The 18,853-nt window shown below is 35.8% G+C and overlaps 1 protein-coding gene and 1 long non-coding RNA gene across 2 annotated transcripts in view; one reads left to right on the top strand and one right to left on the bottom strand.

Annotated features, from left to right (window-relative positions):
• LOC126175608 (uncharacterized) overlaps window positions 1–18,853 on the bottom strand; it is a 331,979-nt gene that overhangs the window by 71,823 nt on the left and 241,303 nt on the right. The gene's annotated exons all lie outside the window — the stretch shown is intronic.
• LOC126175609 (uncharacterized) lies at window positions 13,931–14,199 on the top strand. Its single transcript, XR_007535596.1, has 2 exons — window positions 13,931–14,064; window positions 14,099–14,199. It is a non-coding gene; the product is annotated as an uncharacterized LOC126175609 (long non-coding RNA).

The raw sequence follows: 18,853 nt of genomic DNA, 5'->3' as shown, positions 1-18,853 counted from the left end.
GTTTTAAAGAATAGTTTATAAGAGATGACCTGGGATAAAATTTATAAAGAACCAAATGCTAAAATAGAATTTAAAACTATTCCATGATAAAGTGTTATCATTATTTGCAAACAGCTTTTTGCACACTTATAAGAAAGGACATTAAACAGTTATGTCAAACATTATGTATCACTAGTGCAATTTAAGTATCTTATGAAGGAAGAAGAGAAATATTCTCTGTTGGCAAGAGCAACCAGAGATCTTGCAGTAACTGCACACAACAAAAACTACTCATAATTACTAAGAAAAGTTATAAAAAATCAAACAACATGCACATTATTTCAGAAATAAGTAATTCTGAGAACAGTCTTGTCTATAATGAATGCAGTGCAAAGAAACAGGACAAAAGGATAACATCATTATTCATTTAAATGGAAGGGCTATAAATGATTGGTCGCAAAGAGCAGGTACATTTGATAATCATTTCTTAAATGCAGTAGAAACTGTAGGGGCAAAAGTTCAACAGAAAAATCAAAGCAGCATGTTGAAAAAGAGACTCATATAAAATTCAATCATATGGATATCTTTCCCACCTCTCATTCGAAAATTATATATTTACTTAAAAGTAGAAGCTCATCTGGATATGATGGTGTTTCCAACTGAATGCTAAAGACTTGTTCTCACATTAAAAAGTGCTGTCTCTTCTGAAATACGTAATTAATCACTAACTCAAGGCATTTTTCCACAGACGTTAAAGTATTCCATTCTATTTATTTATTTCATTCGTGTTCTGTAGACCCATTAGCAATAAATCACTTGGGTGTAGAGCATGTCATTTATACAGATTTGAGACATTTGTTTATAATAATAGGTTGTATAATGAATAATATATTACATAGAAAAAAATGTTTACAAGAATTGTTTTTTGTAAAAAGTTACAAATTACATTGAACAGACTTACAATAGATCAAAATTAATTCACATATTCTCATATATAAATTCGTCCAGTGAGTAAATGGTTTTACTTAGAAGATATTGTTTAAGTTGATCTTTAAAAGTAGGTGGATCAGTAACTGACATTTTTATTGCCTGAGGGAGAGCATTAAATATTTTTATGCAAGAGTAGTACACTCCTTTTTGTACCATACTTAGATTCTTTTGTTCAGGATGTAGATCATTTTTTTACCCTAGTGTCATAGTTATGATACATGCTGCTCATTTAAAAAAGGGAATGTTTTTTACACAAGAAACACATGAGAGAGAAAATGTACTGAGATATTGTTGCGAGTATTCTCAGCACTTGGAAGAGTTTCCTGCATGAATGTCTGTAATTGACACCACACAGAATCCTAATGACTCTTTTCTGGGGTATGAAGATTTTGTTTGCCTTTGGCTGGTTTCCCCAGAATATAATTCCATAGGTCATTAGAGGAAAATAACCAAAATAGGCAACTTTCAAAGTATTTAAGTCACTGAAGGAAACAATCACATGAAAAGCGTAAATTGCTGAGCTCAGTTTTTTATATCTGTAAGGACCAGTTTAGTTGCTATTAACAAGTAGACCCAGGAACTTTGTTGACTCCACTCTTGCTAAATTCCCATCATTGTATTTAACATTAATCTCACCTTCGATATTTTGGCTTGTATGGAATTGAATCAATTGAGTTTTTTCAGAATTTAGTGATAATCCATTAGAGGTAAACCAGTTAAAGGTCTCCCGAAAAAATTGCATTTACAGTGATCTCAAGACTAGTATTTGTTCAATTGTGTACCAGAATCATCGTGTCATTGGCAAACAAAGTAAATCTTAACTTAGCCCTTGTACACTTTGGAAGGTCATTTATGAAAATAAGGAAAAGTAGAGGACCCAGAATAGAGCCCTGTGGGACTCCACAGTTTATTGTGCCCCAAGAAGAGGACACTGGTTCCCCATTAATGTCATTTACCATGACTTTCTGTTTCCGGTCCTTTAAATAGGAGGCAAGCCACATCCCTGCTTCTCCAGTTAAGCCATAAAATTCTGCCTTTCTCAGAAAAATCACATGGTTCACGCAATCGAATGCCTTAGAAAGGTCGCAAAAAATTCCTCAGTAAATTAAAGTTAGAATTTCAGAATTGTTGCTCAACCGAGAATGCCATCTTATGTTCCTGGAACAAATTTTACAAGCATTAAATAACAAAATACTGTGTGTTGTTTTTTCTGATTATCTAAGCCATTTGCCATGTGAATCAGAATGTTCACCTAGATAAACTTGTGGTTTTATGGCACTGATGGTACAGCCAACCATACATAACCTTTCACTTATTTAATTATGGAGCACTTACTTATACAACATCTATTTCATTTAACCAGAAAATTAACTACTATTTTTTCTGTGACTGTATATTCCTCAGTTATTGAGCTGGACAATTTTTTGTTGTGCCTCAAAATTTGCTTCAAGTGACTGAGGTACCTTTCTGCAATGATACATTCAATTATAAGTCTGCAAATGACATATATCTGATGTAATGCTGTTTAGTATATCGTCTTGAGTCACCAATTACTTTCTTTGTACATATATAAAGAAAGCAGAATTAGTTCTCTTTGCGGATGCTACTAGTATTCTAATCAATTCAAACATACACAAAGCAAGAAAAGAAACAGGAAACAGAATCCTTAAAACTATTATTGACCGGTTTTCTGTACATGGTCTCACTCTTAATTTAAAAAAGTTCTGTACATTTACAGGTAGTACACAATTATAAGAGTTAACACATGGTGAGGAAATAATAACTAAGCTGGAAAGCTCAAAAATTTTAGGTGTCTATACTGACAAGAATTTAAACTGAAGAAAAGAGTGTACACACAGACACACACATTTTTGAACTCCTAAAACTACTTAGTTCAGCCATATTTGCACTTTTCTAAAACTACTTAGTTGAGCAATATTTGCACTTTGAACCACTGCGTATCTTGGGAAGAAACAAATCACCAAGTCGACATATTTTGCATATTTTCATTTCTCATCATGTGGACATCTGCTTAAGGAGTTAGGGATTTTGACTACTGCTTTAAAGATTATTTATTCCTCACGAAGTTTGTTGTATGTAATCCACTGCAATTCAAATGGAATGATTTACATAATTACAATGGCAGAAGAAAAAATGACATTAATTACTCAGAATTAAGGTTGTCTTTAGCACAAAAGAGGTGCACAATGCAGCCAACAAAATTTTTGGTTGTCTAACCAATGATACAGTTTCTGGCAGCCAGCAAAATTAATCTTGAAAGCAAACTGAAAAGGTTTCTCTTTGACATCTCCTTCTTTTCTGTAGAAGATTTTCTGCTTTTTAAATATTTAAGATGGTGGACAGGAAATGCTGACTCACGTGAATGATCCAAGGAACACAAAACGAACAAACACACATTAAGTTATATCTTTTACATTATACCACTGTCATAACTGGGAGAGCTTTCTAAATATAGGTGAAGGAAAGGACACAATCCTGACAAAACACAATGGTTCCCAAACCAACCTGCAGGAGCACCCAAGGAAAGGTCCCAGAATTAGTATCGCTTACTGAAAGTTATAATACACAGATAGTATTGGGAACAGAAAGATGGTTGAAACCAGACGTCAATGACAACGAAATCCTAAGTTCAGATTGGAATGTTTATTGTAAGGATAGGTTATTCGCCAATGGTGGCAGCCCGTAATTGCAGTAAAAAATTCAATAAAATCTAGAGAGGTTATCATGGGTTCCGAATGTGAATTAATCTGGGTGAAATTGAGTATTAAAGAATGTTCAAAAATAGTGATCAGATGCTTTTATAGACCACCTGGGTCAGGATCTGTAGTTGTAGAGCTCTTCAGACAGAACTTGCAGAAGACCATTAGTAATTTTCCTGATCATGGTACTGTAATAGGTGGTGACTTTAACTTGGCAAGTATAGATTGGGAGTGTTATGCCATCAAAACTGGTGCCAGAGAAAGCGATTTGTGTGGCATTGTTCTGGATGTCTTGTCCAAAAATTATCTTGAGCAGATAGGGAACCAACTCATGAGGGCGACGTCCGAGACCTCCTGGCAACAAACAGACCTGAACGTACTGAATCAGTCAATGTAGAGGAAGGTATCAGTGATCATAAGGCTGTAACAGCATCTGTGATGGTGGGTCCTACAAGGAATGTTAAGAAAGGTAGGAAGATATATTTGCTCAGCAAGAGTGACAGGATACAAATTTCAGAATATCTCAGCAGTCAGCATCAAATATTTGGTAATGAGGACCAAGATGGGGAGAACAAATGGAAGAAATTAAAAGGCATCATTCAATATTCCCTAGACAAGTATGTTCCAATAAGGTTTTAAGGGATGGGAAAGATCCATCATAGTTCAATAGCCGTGTTAGAAAAGCGCTATGTAAACAAAGAGCACTTCATCTCAGATTCAAGACAAGTAAAAGCCTAGCTGACAAACAAAAGCTGAACGAAGTGAAAATGAGTGTAAGGAGAGCAATGAGAGAACTGTTCAATGATTTTGAAAGTAAGACGTTGTCAACCAACCTGAGTAAAAACCCTGAGATTTTGATTGTATGTAAAATCAGTAAGTGGGTCAAAATCATTTATTCATTCTCTCAGCGACCACACTGGCACTGAAATCAAAGATAACAGAGAGAAGGCTGAAATACTGTGCGTATTGACCACAAGGAGAAAATTAGAGCCAATACAGAGAGTTACCGACAATAATTCTTCCCACACACTATTTGCAAGTGGAACAGGGTCGGAAGGATCAGACAGTGGCACCAAAAGTATCCTCTGCCGCACACCATTAAGTGGCTTGCAGAGTATGATGTATGTGCAGATGTAGATGAACCTTAAGGCTGGAGAATACCTAATTCACATGTACTGTGAGAATACAGAGATTCTCACTCTACCCAATAAAAATGTCATAGGTACAAAAATATTACTGTCTCAACAAAACAGCAAACGATGTCTCGTGTTCTTAGTGGCAGTTGTCACAGCGAACTTCCTGTCTGACACTGAATGAAATTTCAAATATCAGCATTTTGCCTATCAACAAAAAAGAATATGACAGTGGAACAGAGAGAGGGAAATGTGAAACATGGGAACAGGCACAATTGTAGGTGTAGGACAGGGTAGTGTAGATTAAGGCCATGAGGATTGTTGGAGTGAAGGATGTGATGCAAGTACAATTCCCATCTAATTCAGAGAAGTCAGTATGGGGAAGGGGAGAATTATATGAAAGTGGGCATGTAATGTAATTGCCACAATCCCTTTTTGCAACTCACCCATAACTGAGCACTGTACCCGAATGGAACATTCCATTGTATATTCTGGCATGTAATCCTTGGTTAAGGTGAACTCCTTTTGGGAATTGATTATTAAAGAATCTATGAAAACATGTTTGACAAAAGCTGTTGGTAACTGGAATAGTAACATTCATCTGAATAAGATGTATGAACCTATCATTTCATTGATTTGTTCACAAAGACAGAATCATATGTATAATGCCACATTTGTTGACAATTTTATTGACTGCCAACAGCAGAAGATGTGCGGTCAAAAACAGTGGTACAAATGAATCTGTGTGGACCAAGGTGGAAGACAATTTCATATAGGGCAGTCATGCTGCTAAGACCTACGTACATGTGCCAACATTTTGTATAAATGCAGGGCCTTGCACTAGTACCTCCTGTCATAAAATTCAGAAGAGGATGACTGCCTAGTTTATTTATTTATTTACATGTCAAGTTCCATACACTCTCACCCCTATTGCGCGATAACACGAAACAAGCTGCCCTTCTTTGCGCTTTTTCGATGTCCTCTGTCAATCCTACCTGGTAAGGATCCCATGCCGCACAGCAATATTCCAGCAGAGGACAGACAAGTGTAATGTAGGCTGTCTCTTTAGTGGGTTTGTCGCACCTTCTAAGTGTCCTGCCAACAAAGAGCAGTCTTTGTTTTGCCTTCCTCACAATATTATCTATGTGGTCTTTCCAATTTAAGTTGCTCGTAATTGCAATTCCTAGGTATTTAGTCGAATTGACAGTCCTTATATTTGTGTGATTTATCGTATACCCAAAATTTATCAGATTTCAACAATACAACAAAGAATCAGCTTAATTTTTCACAGAATTCCTCGAAAGGAGGAACCCATGAGGAAATTCTTCAGTTTCGATTTGAAAGCACATAGATTACTGCTAAGATTTTTGAATTCTTGTAGTAGCTTATTGCAAATTAATGCAGCAGTATACTGCATACCTTTCTGGACAAGAGTTAAGGAAATCCGATCCAAATACAGGTTTGATTTCTGCCGTGTAATAACTAAGTGAAAGCTGCGTATTCTTGGGAATAATCTGACATTGAACAGGGGTTGACAAGAGATTTGTAAACTTACACCACTTATTGCCAAAAATATCCTTTTAGAATGGAAAGAATTGTCCCAAAATATATTACCATACGACATAAGCGAATGAAAATAGGCAAAATAGACTAATTTTTGTGTCGAATGATCACTTACTTCAGATACCACTCGAACAGGATGTAGTTGTCAACCGAAATATCAAAACAGGACGTTATCATCTAACACTAATTTTTGTGTCGAATGATCACTTACTTCAGATACCACTCGAACAGGATGTAGTTGTCAACCGAAATATCAAAACAGGACGTTATCATCTATCTGCAAGCCTCAAATACTCATTACACTGGAAGAACTCCAAAATACACTTCAGATCAGGTTTTAGTTTTAGAACACATCCTTGAGAGTCTTCTCCTGCAAACTTAATATTTTGACAAGTGTTTCACAATTCATATTTTCATTAATGTCATTTGCTGTTACCAGTGTCACCCTTTCCTAAGTAAAAGATGTCTGTGCAAAGCACAAATATAATACAAGGACCAAAAAGCACTTATACAAATGCTTTACGGGCTTAAATTAGCATAGAGAGTAATCTGATATGAAATTTCCTGGCAGATTAAAACTGTGTGCTGCACCAACACTCAAACTCGAGACCTGTGTCTTTAGCGGGCAAGTGCTCTAATTGACTGAGCTAACCAAGCATCACTCACTAACTGACCTCATAGCTTTACTTCCATCAGTACCTCATCTCCTATCACCCATATATGGTTACACATGTATCAAAGAAACTGCCAGAGTATATTAAATGTCTTAATGATTATGCGGTGACTGAAATAAAAAACTGTGCTGACGGTGTTTCGTGTGCTGCAGTGCGGGCTGTGAACATCGCAAAATGCTGAAACATTGTAGGTATGTTCACTAATCGGTGCGCTCATGGAGTATACTGATAAAAGTAACAGTTCTGCTTTCTGACTTAATGAAGGAATCAGTTGATGGGACACATTCTGAAACATCAATGGATCACCAATTTAGTACTGGAGGGAAGTGTGGGGGTGAAAATTGTAGGAGGAGACCAAGAGATGAAACCAGTAAGCAGGTTCAAAAGGATGTGGCTTTCAGTAATTATTCGGAGATAAAGAGGCTTGCACAGGATAGCGCAGTGTAGAGAACTGCATCCTACCAGTCTTCAGACTGAAAGCAGCATAAGCAGCAGCAGCAACAACACTGTGAGATCATGTAATGCTCCAGACTGATAAGTATTGTGAAATAAGTAAATAATGTTCTTTCAATAATGTACAAACTTTCTTATTCTCCAAACAGACTTCAAAATGCTGCTGCTAAGAGAACCAGAGATATGATCACTATCAATATTAGTTAGTTTCTAAAACAAGTTTTTTTGTTTTGTGTTCTTTCTTAGATGTCCGTGTAAGTGAAGTTCAGTGAAACAGTATTTGTTTCTTCCTTATAGCTGTTTAGAAGTGGTTTCTCCAATAGACAAAGGGGAAACTCCAGGCCTAGCAGATAAGACCCTCAACTCAGCAAGTTTAACAAGAAGCGAAACTGGGCAAGGACTATGTATTTGCATTCTATAATGAATTATAACGTGCAATAATTACTTCTAAATAGTTAATATGACAGTGATAACTTAGTTAAGGTAAAGTATCAGCTTCCTTCATATGTGTGTTCAGTATTTTGCTTACCATTTTCAAGATCACATCTTTACCTCTCAAAAATTAAAGAAAAAGGGCCTGTGGAGTAGCCCTACAACATTCAAAGCTTCTGTGGAAAGAGCACTTTTTCCTCATCAAAGCACTCATTTTTCCTGACCATCCTCATTATTACTGGCATTTACGCCATTGGATGTGTCAACACAATCTTCTCCGAAAACAATTATGTTTTTGACAACCCCTACAAAGTCTTCAAATATGGTCACTGACATGCTTGCTTAATGAGAAACAAGTGTGGACCATACCTTGCTGCTACAGCCAACTACCACACAATTTTCTTCCCACTTATGCCTATTTGAGAGCCTTTTTCTACACAACTCTTCACGGTAATGTTGATTACACCAACCACACTCTTCTAGAGAATTTTTTGCCGCACAAAATGATCTTGTGATAATATTTAAAAATGTGTACGATACCCTGAGCAAAGGGTGGTGGTATTGGCAAGTAAAGAAATGAATTTCACTTCACTTATAGAGGAGGAAGATCAGTTGGTCCCCCAGGTATTTTATGGGGGTGAACATGAGGGATCTTAGCTATTGTTCACTTACTCAGATTCAACTCTACATATGAAAATATGGACAATATGTGGTGCATTACAAGTTCATGCCATAATACATGTAGGCGAGATCTCAGTTGATTTATGAAGCCCACTACAACTGTCGGGGAGCTTCTTTTGCCAATCCTACTATAGGTACCCATACACTACCTCCACACCCCATTTCCATCAAAAGTGATTATCGGCTGGATGTGGTTAAGACAGAGTCCTGGTGCTCACTGTCCGTTTCATCTGCTACCTGTACCACTCTCAGCCAAGAGCATTACTGAATTTGTGAGAAGTCACTATTGGAAGTTTTCCACAGGCTTATGCTACTGCAGATCACTTAAATTGTGTGCACCATGGTGGTGATCATAATACTGTGCTAAAATGAACCAATTGCAACTTATAACACAAAGCTATATTTCCATATTTTCTTCCTGTAAACATAACTCCCCTGAATATAACCTTGATTCTTCTTTGCCAACATTTTGTTCCAAGTGAATGGTGAACTTGATGTTGCAGTGTGATTTGTTCAGATATCACAGGAATTTGCAGTGTGTTTTGTTCAGATATGACAGGAATTTCATCATTTCAGTTATTACTTTGGAGAAAAGTTAAGTGCCTTGCATCACTTCAAATCACTGTTTGACCACTCTCATACAATACAATACATGAAAGTGAATAAAAATAAGTAGTTTTCAAAAATTTATTAAGAAAATACAACCTTCTATGAAACTTAGAAACAATTTACACATTAAAACTCTAGTACTAGAGAGACAAAAGAAACAGTCTTATGATATACTACTAACAGTAAGTGTTTTTTTTTTTTTTTTTTTTTTTTTTTTTTTTTTTTTATAAATACAGAATAACTTACTATTCAGGCTGATATATTCATTGAGGTCAACACAAAATTAAGTTTAGCTATGAAAAATTAACTATAGAGTAATCAGAGATGTCTGACTTAATGGCAGGAATCTCATTTTACATGACCATACACAGATACAAATGGCAGTCAGGATCTGGGTGCAGTTGGTAACATTAGTAGTACGCAAATGTGTGTTCTGTTCAGTGGGCACAACAAAGCAATTCACTTGTGCTGTGCTACTCAGTTATGAAATCACTTTGGACACGTATATTGTATGTATGATGATGTTATGTGCCATTAATGTGGGCACGACAGTTCTGAATACATAAAGTATTCTTACAATATTTGTGAACTGAAATTAAAGTTGTGTATGCATGCCATTCTTCCTTCTTATACAAGCTGTAAGTATACAATAACTGACTGAAGAAGCTGAAAAGTTTGTAGAACTAGATTGAGAACCGACAGTGTACCAGGTAAAGAATAACCTTTCTATTAACAAAGTAATACACAAACAAGTATTTTATAAATACAAGTAATACAAATAATTTATTTGCTAGTAACCAAATATTCAGCAAAAATAACTGTCCAAAAGGCAAAAAATTCAGATGGAACATTGATATTCTCTATTCTCAACATAAATGTCACTAACACAAATAATAAGTAACAATATTATGGAACAAAGGAGGAGGTAATTTGTGACAGCCACTGGAGCAAATACAAAAGGCTGCCAACATATGCAACACACAGTTACAACGGGAAGAAATACAGTTTTCTTAAATAGGTATGTAATAGCTGCAACACAGTGATAATGTGAAACAAAAACCAAAGCACCAGTGGCAGTGCATGTAAAGATATGGATGAAATCCTCTTGCCATTCACATGCGCAACAGAAAATAGGGACAAGAAAACAATAACTTGTACATGCCAGACATTCATCATTGAGAACTGAAGATTACTGATGGCCAGAAAAGGAACAGGCACATACAGGCTCACCCAAAAAAGCAGTGTTGCATGTGGTGATGTGTGCGCATGCAAAGACTCATCGGTATGCTGACATTATTTAATATTGTTTTGCATCTGCATTATGTACAGGAATGTAGGTTCCTGTGGGAGTTTGGTTGCAAATTGGTGAAGCCAAGAAATATGAATTAAGAAATCTTAGTTGTGGTGGTGTACTGATCTGCAGTGTAGCCAGACGTTTATGTTAGATTCAAAGTTGACAGTTTGGTTTGAGCTGGCAAAACAGCATTGAAGGCTTCATTAAACCCTTCTCACATAACCAGCTCTATATATAAAAAAGAAGAAGAAGAAGCAGCAGCTACGTCTATGAAGAAGGAACCTTCACAGAAAAATGTGAGGTACTGAAAGATGCTGCCCACATTCCAGTGGAAAGATAGCACCATCTTCAGAAACATATTTAAAAAGGAAAAACTGAATGCTAGGAAAGGGGCATGTGGACGTTACTGGTCTGACACTGTTTCAAAATAGTGAGAGTCCTTTTGTATGCTGGTTTAGTTTCTTACATGTGAAGCTCAAACAACAATAAATGAAATGGGAAAAATAAGAAATAAATTATATATATATCTGTTTCCAAACTGCTTGGACACTTACAAATTACAGAATACAATAAAGAAATTCCACTGAGATTTCAACAGGCTCTCTTATCCTGTGTACATTATTTTAAGAAGAACCGATTTATAGAAAATACAGTTTTTAAATTCTGGAGATGTAAGTGGTATCTGTCTTAAGATGCCTGAACTTCTGGTGTCATAATTCTAAAACCATTACTGCACTAGTCATAAATGGTGGCTCAGATTATACTGTAGTGGACGGAAGTAATTGGCAACTGTGCAACTTCATGACAATAACGAACAAATATATGTACCACTCATTAAATATGGTGCATCACAAAGGTCTACATTAGTGGCCACCTTGTTTGTGGATGACACTACCTGGAATAACTATTGTTGCAATACTAATCAGGTACTGATCAGATGAAATATAGTTGAAAATACTTCAAATTTTGTAAAATGAACTTCATGCAGTATAAATGAAATAAAACATTTGTATTAGTTTTCTAAAACAGATAATGTAATACAGACATTAATACAAACATCAATAAAGCATAAGTTCCACTCTTGAACACTGCTCCAGTCTAACACTTATGGTCTCTCAATTTTGTTAGATAATAAGAAAAGCAAAGTCTACTCTCTTTGGTAAGGGCAATGGAACTTTTATCTCTTACTGTATGATAATATTGTAGCTTATCTTATGGAGTGAAAATGAATTGTGAAGTGATTGTTGATGTTCTGACGACAAGACTAAAAGTTGAGGTAAAGCTACTCTTTAATGCATTACATGTAATACTCACAAGTTAAATTCAGTAATAATATTATGTCGGACTGATCCATGATAAAGTAGGATGTTAAGCAAAATGTTAAAAATAAGATCAAACTAAGCTGTTAATTTTAATGATGGGTATTTCAGTCTTTGACAAACCTTTTAATGACTGGCACCATGGTCTCAATTCTACATGAAGTACAAAACAAATCAGTGACAAAATTGAATTACATTATGAATTTCTATTTAGGAATTTTATTTCTGTGGATTTTCATGCCAATCGCTGGAACAACTGGTTGTCAATAACTGGAGCATCTCATTCCAGGTATGGGTGGAAAGAGAAATTACAAGTCTGAATAAATGACAATAGTCACAGAAGTTGCCCAGGAAGGTATTCCAATAGCTAAGGCAGACACAGACTTGGGCTGTCAAAGGTGGAATTGTATTACATGGTAGGCAGCAAAATTTTCAAATTGCTTAACTTTAGCCCTCTTGTTATACTCCCTGAGGATGAAGAAAACATTCTAATCCAGTGGCTTTTGTCAACTGTAAAGTGCACTAACCAGTAACAAAAGAAATACTGCTGTGCAGTGTATAGCAAGTAACAAAAAATGAAAAGGCAAAATTCATTTCCTACTGGAAGACCAGACAGAAAACCATATACATAATTTACAAAAAAACAACCAGAACTTCACACCCTCTCATGAAAATGTAACTAGGCGACAAAACTGAAGAGTATCTGAAGAACAGAAAACAAAGGCATTTTAGAAACATCAAATGACCAAAATTGTTTTCCACTGAGAAGAAAGGGCTATGAACTTTGTTTACAAAACAAGAACAATTTACGGTGAAAAGTTGTTCAGAATGTTCTGTAAAATTACAGGTGCTCTAGATCATGTAATAAGTACAATGGAAATGCCTGTAAGCATTCACTGGCAATATGTTACTTAATGAGAAACCTGGAACATTTCTGGTAAAAGTAGTATCTGAAAAATTATACACTTCACCTATGTGAAGTACATAAGTTATTCTCTTGGACACATCAAGGATCTTTTTTTATTGGAGGATCAAGAAATGAGAGAAAAAAACTGCACAAACCAAACTCTGTATGAACTACAACTACCACTCTCTTTCATATAATGAATTATTTGTAACTGCTGCACAGGTCAATGCAGATGTAGCTCAAAATCCCATCCTCTTTCACAAATGAAAATAGCTTCTGTCAAAAAGAAACACACACACTGGTAAACAAAGTCATCAATATATTTAAAGTTTCTGAGCTATGAAATATGCATATATAGTTAATTAATATAAGGACGAGTTACTCAGCAATCCACTAAGATGTATAACAAAGGTGGGTATATATGGGAATTAATTATAGTACAAGCAAACAATATGAATCATACAGAGTTTGTGCAGCCTACAAGCATATGCTTTCACCTAAGCCAATTGGAAAGACAATGTAGAAATATTTGATTATTAATTTCTTTACATGTAACTAATTATATGATTCTACAGTCACAAAAGCATTTAATTCTTCATATGCCCAACATCACATAGCATATCAGTGGTAAACAAAAGATTCAATGAACAAGTAAATATACAATACAATAAGAAACATATTGCTTTTTCAGTTGCTAAAAGATGGCGTCTGTAAAGCATATACATAGCCTCAATAAAACTTCCACACACAGACACTATTTTGAGAGGTGGAAGCAAGATTGGATATTAGGGAGGAGGAAAAAAACTTGAAAAAAGCCAACTGAATAACAATTCTAAAATACCTGCCTAACTATCTGAATAGGCAGCCCTCTACATTCAGATCATAAAAAAATTCCAATGAACACTTCAAGATAATACAGTACAACTGTTACTGCTCTGTAAAAAGTATGGTACAATTTTAAAGATATTTGTATCAAATATTTTGTGCAACTGCCTCTGTGGAATTATAATTTACAGTACAGTAAAAGGAGCATCATAAAAGTGTTGCCAAATTTAGACACATTGCTCTATTGCCTGTCAACTATCTGAAGGGTCTGGGACTCCAACGTAAGCCATCCTCAGCAAAGAACACCTATTAATAAAAATCAAGGTCAAGGCATTCTTGCCTCCTATTAGTTGACAGCAACACTTCAAGAAGGCACGGGAAGTAAGCATACGGGTGGTGCAACTGGAAGTCACATTTTAAATAAATTTCCCAAACGATTCATTTCGAGGATGGGCACGAGTTCACAACTGCATACAAACTTCAAGGTAAACGAGTTCACAACTGCATACAAACTTCAAGGTAAACTATCACTACGTGCATATCCTAACAGCATACAAACGGCATTTGTTTGAGTAATTACATTTTGTATACATTTCTACTGTATATAGCTAATCTTACTATCAGTCTATGAAAAACACACTAACGAAATCCACATTAACTGAGAATCAACCAATAACATTTTATCTGGCACTTTCTTTCCTTGACTGACACATGTACATTTGTCCCATGTCCTCAGATGAAACCACCTCTGTTGTTTGACTGTCGTAGTTCATTCTCTCACTGCTGCTGTCTTCGTTCAATCCTCGGAACACTGTCTGGGACAAGACGGAGGGCTGTATTACAAAAGATAACAACTGCTTTGGTTAGTAAAGTAGTATTACAGTTTTAGTGTGTGTGTTGCACGAAGACTGTACCTTTTACTGCAGAATCATTGTTCGATCAGTTCTAACCAGTCATCGCGGTTAATCTCTTGATAATGTTACTATCTATTTAGGGCGTAACAATTCCTGTTCTCTTCCGCTTCGCAACAATCGTTATTATTACTTTCATTGTTGTTATTAGATTCGCCGTCAATGACGTTCTTGTACACCGAACGTAAGACACACATATAACGGTTACTTCCTGGTGCCAGATAGACTACATTTATCAGCACCACATTTACTCCAGGTAATTCTCGCTTGAACACAATATTCTCTTCACTTTCCAACTTCGAAATGCACCTGCAGACAGCCGTTGTGGCGTTAACTTCATTATGAGGTAGTAAGAACATTTCGGTTGGCGTTTTGTGTTCCCTTCCCGAAAACTAATAAAAATGTTCCATTATGCAATCTTCAAATCTTCTAACAACGTCATTAATGCCATTGCAAATGCAATTGCAGGCATGTCAAAACACAAACAATTCGGCGAATCTGCAATGAGTTATAGTCTCAAAGTTTCTCCACTTCTCCAGACTGACAAACTTGTCAGCTGACGAGTTGATATCGATATTGCTGGCAGCAATCGTACCAAGCAAAGCAATTCATTTTGCGTTAAATAGAATCATGCTTCTTTTACTATGTACAATAATTTATCATTCCTGGTGTACTTATTTCACGAAATGTTTTTATGAGATATAGCATCACAGTTGTTAACACTTCGAAAGGAAAGTCCCAGAGTGTAACGAATATTACACAATGACCGTCACATCTCAACGCCGTCACCTAGGTGTATTCACACTAGCACGTGAAGTCAATTCAACTCACGTGATTTCAATTCCCTCAGCTGTCCTCAACTTCCTTTCCGCGGGAATTGCGATTTTCGTAAGCTAATTTTCAACTGTTTTTAAGTGCGAATTGCACACATACAATGTAATAGCTTCTATAAGTGGATGCTGGAGTCCACATTTGTACGAAACTTATATTTATTGATTTGCTGCTTGCATGGATATATCGCATATTAGAGAAGTAAGACAGAAGTGCAAAACAACACAAAAAAGTGTGTGGGACCGAAAAATGTCATTAAGTGGTACAGAAGTACAATTACACACACTATACAAGGAGCGCGAGGAATTTGCAGTTTATATTTTAGGAACTTAAGGAAACAGATTTTGCATTTGTTGCATCAAACTGCACCAGAAATTGCTAAAAGGGTTACAGTCACTACAAATCGAATTGTGGAAACGGCTTTTCGCTGTCAAGTTTACATGTTAAGGTTTGAAGCGGATTTGCTAGCCCAGTTAAATATGGCGTGTGGAAGACTCGTGATCCGGTTTCTAATTCAGTCAACACAATCGTTATTTCCCTTCACTTAAATATTACAGGAAGACAGCTTCATGGTCATTCTAATATTTCTGCTTCTCCTTCACTTCACAATAAGTCCATATTAACCGAATATTCTGAAAACAAGATATAACTTCGTAGCCCAAGCATGTTTCAAAACCGTTTACGTATTAGAAAATCGTCAGCTAGAAGCGGAGTTCCAGAATAGAGTTTGAAATGTTTACATGACCACCCAGAAGTGATATTGGGAAATTAATTTACGAAATCCAGGTTTGGGAGCACCATGTAAACAGGGTGAGTGTGATTTATAAGTTTCCTTTATGTCCTGTATTTTTAATACTTCAAGTGCCTTATTTGGACTGGGGTTAGCTAGTGAAACCACTTAAATATTGATCATTGATGTTGGCAAAACTCTCTCACACACAATCTAGAGATCTTTTCACCAATAAATATGCCTGCCACAAACACGTATATATATATATATATATATATATATATATATATATATATATATATATATATATATATATATAAACAATTTCCAGTGTTTGAATGTTACAGTTCATTCTTTTATGTAGTACTACAAATATTGGTCAACATACAAATAAATTCCAACTACTAATCAAACTGATTTTACCCACAGTACATTTTTCACTTCTAGTTGCAGCCATATTGCAAATCATTTCATTGTAAAATATTAAGTATCGTACCAGTACACATAAAAATCCGGTTTATAAATCTAGTAGAGGGCAAGTAATTTAGTACACTCGTGTAGTATACTTCAGACTGCTGGCTCACTACTTCAATTAATCTTTTGTCATTTATTATAATGTTTAACAAAAGAAATAATGAGGTTAAACAATTTGTAGCAAATAACAAAGAAAAAATGTTGATATTAACAACAATAACCACAAAGAAACGAAGTATGGAGATCTTTCATAGCTTTGTATCTGGTGGAAATGAGTTTGGGGGTCATGTGATCAACAACAGACAGATCATGTCAGCCATCAAGACAATCAGGATGGCCGCTGTGGATGCTGCCATTTGAAATGCATTGCAGAATGTTTTGATGTGACAGGATGTGATATGATGTGACAGCCAGAGTGAATTAATCTTAATTCATGTAGTTTTAAGAGGTGTATATGCCCCAAGAATTATATGAAATAACACTAGTGAAATATTATGAGAAAAATTAAATCAGTCATGACATTTCACATTTAACATGATATTTTTCTCAGAAAAGATCAATGTTACCAACAAAGGGCAATTCACGTCATGTCATACAGAACATTCTCCAATGCATTTCATATAGAGGCATACACACTGGCCATCCTGTCTTGTCACATAACATCATGCACAAACAAAATCAAGAACTCTCCCCGAAGACCGTTTTGATGGCTGACATCATATGTTTGTTGTTGATCAGGTGACCCCCCCAAGCTCACTTCCTCCAGAGACACATCCATGCGCACATCTCCATATTAGGTTTTTTTGTGGTTTTTGTGATTAACATAACTTGCTTTTGTTCGTTATTGATAATGAATTGTTTCATTTCATTACTTCTTTTGTAAAAAATTTATTATAAATGATGAAAGGTTAATTGAAGCAGTGAGGCAGCAGTTTGAATTGTGTGACATCAGTGTACTCAATTAGTTGCCCTGTACTACATTTATACTCACCAGTATGTTATTTAATATTTTGCAGTGAAATGCATTGCAATATGGCTGCAACTTGCACTGAAAAAAGTATGGGTAAAATCAGTTTTATCAGTAGGTGGAATTTATTTGTATGTTGACAGGCATTTGTTGTGGTACATAAAACACTGGAAATTGTTTATATACGTATGTGTTTGTGGTAGGCTTATTTTTTGGTAAACAGCTCTCTAGATTGTGTGTGAGAGAGTTTTGCCAACATCAATGATCAATATTTATGTAGTTTCACTATCTAACCCCAGTACAAATAAGGTACTTGATGTATTAAAAACCAAATACAAGACGTAAAGACAAAACCTATAAATTTTGAAGGGAAATGTATTAAGGTAGATATGACTATTGCACAAAAATTTGCACTGGGCTAGCAACTAAACCTTATACAAACAATTTTTTCATGAGATATGATCGCAGCTCGTAACACTGTGTTCCATTTAACAATTCCTGGTGCAGTTTGATGTAACAAATGAAAAAACAGATGCTTTAACTTTATATAATATGAAATACAGATTACTCTTCCTTGAGCTCCTTGTGTAGTATGTGAAACTCCCCTTCTGTACCGTGTAATGACGTTTTTCGGACCCACACTCTTTTTCTGCGTTGTTTTGCACATTTGTCTTCCTTCTCTAATATACAAGCTACTCCTGCAAGCAGCAAACCATATGAGTCCAATAAATGTCATTTTCATACAAATGTGGACACCAGCATCCATGTATGCAAGCTAGAGCATTGTGTTTGTGCACTTTTAGTGTAGAAACAATTGAAAATCCTCCTGCAAAGATCGGAATTCCCACGAAAAAGCAGATGAGGACAGCTAGGGATTAGAGATCAGGTGGTTTGGGTTGAATTGACGTTCCATGATGTGACAGACAGTCTGAATACACCTTGACAAGATGGTGGCATGATGGCCAGTGGGATTTGGCCTTGAAAGCAACTTCACACTGACTGTCATGTCAAGTCAATACAAAACTCATGATCTCAACTCGCATGGTTGCCATCAACTGTTTTTTCAAAGGAATTGCAGTCTTTGCAAGACTATTGTCAATTGTTTTAATGTGGGAAGCGCACATACACAACGACATAGCATATATATGTGGATGCTGGAGTCCACATTTGTATGAAAACGACATTTACAGGACAAAAAAGTTTTGCAGCCTGCAGGGATAGTTTGTATATTAGAGGAGAAAGATGTGGGTTTCAATAATGTATGTACTATAAAAGGGGAATTTCACACACTAAGCAAGGAGCTCAAGGAAGAGGAATCTGCATTTTATAAATATTGTATAAAATCAAAGCACAACATTTTT

This window comes from Schistocerca cancellata, chromosome 3 (genome assembly GCF_023864275.1).
Source record: "Schistocerca cancellata isolate TAMUIC-IGC-003103 chromosome 3, iqSchCanc2.1, whole genome shotgun sequence".
In the NCBI taxonomy this organism is placed as follows: Eukaryota; Metazoa; Arthropoda; class Insecta; order Orthoptera; family Acrididae; genus Schistocerca; species Schistocerca cancellata.
The sequence above is the reverse complement of the archived record's forward strand: the minus strand, read 5'-3'. Positions and strand labels throughout refer to the sequence as shown.